Source organism: Chenopodium album, chromosome 18 (genome assembly GCF_948465745.1).
Source record: "Chenopodium album chromosome 18, dcCheAlbu1.1, whole genome shotgun sequence".
NCBI classification, from domain to species: Eukaryota; Viridiplantae; Streptophyta; class Magnoliopsida; order Caryophyllales; family Amaranthaceae; genus Chenopodium; species Chenopodium album.
In genome coordinates, this window is record NC_137851.1 from 28,813,256 (window position 1) to 28,818,274 (window position 5,019).

The following is a 5,019-nucleotide window of genomic DNA, read 5'->3' on the forward strand; positions in this document are numbered from 1 at the left end:
CACAAAAGACTAGCCCAAACCAAGAAAAAAAGCCAAATAAAGTCCAATTAATTAAATCGGATCATAATTAGGCTTAAGCCCGTACTTAAAACCCAATAATGACGGATTTAGTAGCGCCTAGGTCAAAATAAGCGCTGTCACAAAAAATAACGCGTGCATCTCAAGAAGTCGCACTGGGTTGGCGTGCGCAACTAATTTAGTTGCGTGTGACACTCTGCGCAACTTCCAGAGTTGTGCTCGTGAAAGATTCAGAATTTCAGAAAATAGGAAAATCGAATCTTGCCATAAAGCCGTGCGCAAGACAATTAGTTGTGCTGCCTATAGCAGCACAGCTCAATCACTTGCGCTGGGTGGTCGCGGGCAACTAATCCAGTTGCGGGTGATACCTGCTGCGGCAGAATGTTCAAAACCCTAAACCTACTCATTCCTTATAAATAGAGGCTTAATCCGAGGCTTAAACAGACAGAAACTAACCCTAAACTCTGGCGAAAAACTTGTGAACTTGTTCTACCTAACCCCTCTTGTCCTAAACACTTACCCCTTTTGATATTTTGTTACTACGGTGGAGGTTCCTCAACAAGAAGGAGTCCATAAGTGTTCTAAATGGATATCTAGCAAAGAGAAGTGGTAAATTCCCCAGCACTTAGATAAATCATTTTTATTTTCTTGTTTAAAAGAACTTTAATTACTTAATTAGTGTTGCTTGATTACTTTAAAAGGTTTGATTAATCAATTCCACATAGTATCTTGCGTTAAATAAGATTAGAATTGAATAATTAATTGTTGGTTGATCACTTAAGCCAAGGCAAATATTGTTTATTTCTTGTCATATTCACGAATTTGATTAAATAAAGCATAACGACGTTGCAATGTAATTCCTACATGAATCAATATGTGTAAATAAAATCAACTAACTTAGTTTTAGGTATCACGTTGCATATATTGTTTGGTGATGAAATTGTAAAAAAGGAAGAGCTAGTAGAGGTCGTATAGGGCTAGAATAGCGATTCCCCTCTAAAGGGAACGTTATTTTAGTACCCTCACTCCTGAAATCATTTCTGGTTTATGTAGACCAATTTGGGCATGGGTAAACTTACGATTCGTGCTAATTATTCCATGAACTCCACATGGAAGAAAGGCATGAACGAGGTTTATGAGTTTTCCCAAACTCATTGGCGACTCCTACTTGTTTCTTATAAAAAAAGCATAATTATAGAATCAATTCTAATTCAAGGTCCCCCAAACAGTCAGGAATTCAAATCCTACTATACCTTAACAAGTGTAAAGTCCTAGGCTTTTAAATGGCCATGGGCATCTAAGGAAGGACCCCCTTGTGATGGGATCACCCTCCTTACAACGTTGTTTTCAAATGACCACTTGTTTGTCGATTGGGATTTATATGATATGCATACATATTTGTACTTTTCTTTCTATTTTCCTTTCTTTTCCTTCTTTTCTCTTTTCCTTGTTCTTTTCTTCTTTTCAAAAAGAAAAAATATAAAAGAAAATGATTTTAAGGCATTATTTTTTGTTTCTTTTGATGTTTTGCTATATGGTAACAGTGTGCACGGTTTGAGAGTATGTTTGCTTGATTCTAGGATAGAATATGCTAAGGTAGTGTGTTTAGAACTTTTGGGACCTTAAAGACAGAGTCTACTTGTTTGTGCTAAGAAGGTGTTGCTCCCTATGGTGAATTTGCTAATAGTGATTTTTTGCTACAACCATGTGAGATTTCATTCTTTTCTAGCCTTCTACACATTTTGCATGAACGGCACATGGATCCTTGACTATTGCATGCTTTATCTAGAACTTGACTCTTATCTCCAGAGATCACGACCGAACCATTTAGGAAGCACAAAGGCATTTTTTCGGGGTGGTAATTTTTCTTTTTGTAGGATAGATTTCAATTCTTTACTTTGGGTTTACATTTGCCTCCTTGCTAACCATTTGATCCATAAACCTTCTTTTCAAGCCATATCTTTAGTTTTTGAGCCTTTTGTTTCATTCTTATTTTCGTTCTTGGTTTTTGTGAAGCAATTGGTCCTTATTGTTGGGGTATTTGGTGTATGAGATTGATTATTTGGTTCTTACAATGTAAGCAAATGTGTATTGGGAATATTTTGTGAATAATGAAAAATGCCAAGTTGAAAAAGCTGTCCATAGTTAAAAGAGGCGAGGACAATGTAATAAAGTGAAAAATAGAAAAATGAAAAAATGAGAAAAAGCAAAGCACATTCAAATGCTTTGGCAAAAGTAAAAAAATGAGAAAAATGAAAAAGTTCAAAAATATTTTGAAGTATATTTCTCCCTATTTTGAGCATTAAGGACAATGCTACATTTTAACTTGGGGGAAAGCGTTCTTACGCTTTTTGTATATATGTTTGTGATTTTGGCTTTGAAAAGCTTGGGGGTGTTGATGTTTTTGTTTAGTGATTGCTTGATTACGGTGTTGAGGATTGATCACCCTTTGCTTCACAATTTAGGTATACCACCAAATTTCAAATTTTAGCCTACCTTCACCCTTTTCGCCAATACATTACAACCCTTTTCAAGACCTTTTGACCTTTTTGGTTGAGTCACAACTAGGTGGAGGGAGAGGTGAGTCAAGCCTATGGAGTGGTTTGCATAGTGAAGATGTCGAGTAGCCTTGAAAATCTCTTCTTTTCCGATTCCTTCGAGGAATCATTGAGATGCTCACTAGGGGTGGATTTGAATCTAGTAGGGAGAACGCGGTAAGATTGTTTGGGATGAAGGTAAATTTTGTTTCATTAGTTCTCTATACTTAGCATATCTTATGTTTCAATCAACCTTGGATATCTTGGAACGTGCATACCCTTATTGTCTAGAAAGTTGTTTATTCACTTGTATTTGGTCATTTGTAAAAGTCCATTTTAAAAGCTCCTGGTTTTACTTTTCCTTTTTGATTTCATTTTCCTTTTATGATTTGCCTCATTTTTCCTTTAAGAGTTATGGGTCAAATTCTTTGGATACCCTTACGAGACCTCACTCGTTCTCATTGGCGACTTTTGGGTTTAAAGGGCTTGTTGTAGCTAAAAACAACCGTGATTCCTACGAAAGTGAGTCTTAGTGTACATTCTTGCCCTGTTCTTTCCTTTTTCTTGTTTAAATAAGTTCTTCATCCTTTTCCTACTTTCTTTTGTTTTGCTCGAGGATGAGCAAAAGTCTAGCTTGGGGGAATTTTATGAGTGTCATTTATAGCACTCATTTAGCTTCTTTTAGGATGATTTTAAGCTGCTTTTATAGCTCTTTTTATCTCTTTTTCTCTAGTTTTAGCTTTTATTTCTCTAGTTTGTACATTCTTAGTTGTTTTCCCGTTTTTCTTGCATTTCTTTGTTTATTTCGCCTTTTCTCTTCTATTTGTTTGTTTTTCGTTGTTTACAGGAGAACGGTGGTGTAACACCCCCAAATCTCCCTCTACGGTATTATTAGAAAAATACGTATAATTATACCGTAAAGATACACTTAGGCGTATTACCACCGCGTGATTACGCAAGGCTACCAAACTTACTAAATAAAACCAATACTTTGCAGCGAAAACATCAATACTCTTTTATTAATCAAACCATAATAATAACCATTGTCATGAGTACTCAAAATAAAACACAAAGACCAAAATTTCATAATCTAGGTGAAACCATTCCCGGGACTCCATATGCTCAATTATTGACTCCACCTAAAATTAGTCAACACTGCTTACCATTACGGTAAACAGGGCGAACCAAAACAAATAAGAAATACGAATTATTAAAATATGCTTAAGTACGATAAGTGCGAGATAATTAAATTCAATTTAGTAGCAAATATGTTTTTAAAACCCATTCCAATACTTAAACCAATAAATTCCAATCCATGATTCAAAACCAATTCCAATATTTCAACCATAATAATAAAACCAATTCCTTTAAAAATCAATTTCATTAAATATCCAAATTCCTCACCCAAGTGTGCACACTCCCCCAAGCTAGTCTTCTTATATTACAAGGCTATTCTTGAGGAAAGACTCGGTCATACAAAGTCCAAAGTCTTATCAAATAAACCAAATCCGCATAATGGGATTACTAACATGCTTATAAAGCTTTAATGATGATTATTCAATAATTCAATAAATCCTTTTCAACAATTCCAATATAATTCAAAACTCCTTTTTATTAAATTCCGCTTGCTTTCAAAAATCAAACCTTTAAAACATGATTAATTATTTAATTGATTGAGACATGATATAAAATCAACTTTTAATTTTTTTATTAAAAACAATTCTTTAATCATACTTTTATTTCATGAACCCTAGTTCAATAAAATCATAATATCAAGATCAATTTATTAAAACACACATTAAAATCACACTTTATTTCATAAATAATAATTCAAGTCAATTTAATTAATTCAATCACCAATAAAATCATATAAAACATGCTATCCAAATCAATCACTTTTGAAAGTATCTAGTCACCTAAACGTACCTTGATCCTTGCTTAGCAAAACCACACAAAAGAACTCAAGAACCTTTATTGAACACACCCTACAATCAAATATAACCTTAATTAATATAAGGTTAACAAATAATCACAACAATTAAATTAAAAACCCCCAACTAAATGTACATGAACCTTTAAATTATTTTTCTCATAAACATCATTAAAAATCTGATTTTATTTAATTAAAACTAGTTATAATAATTTTTATAAATCCCTCATAATGATTATAATTAGTTAAATAAGAAAAGAGAAGAAGAAAAGATAGGAAACCAAGGAAAAGAGAAAAATTGGATTTCCGTTGGAAAGAATAGGCAGAACTTGCAGAGGCTGTAAATCCTTCGATATAAATCCGAATTAGGTGATTCTTGAGCCTAACCTCAAGGATTTTTTTGAGAGGAACAGTCTTCTGTGAAATAGCAAACCCCAAAACTGAACAGAAGTGCCCGAAAATTGGCTCCAAAGATGTACGGGCTGATTTTCTTTAGAAAAGAGGAGAAGAAGAGTAAGAGAAGATGAGAATTGG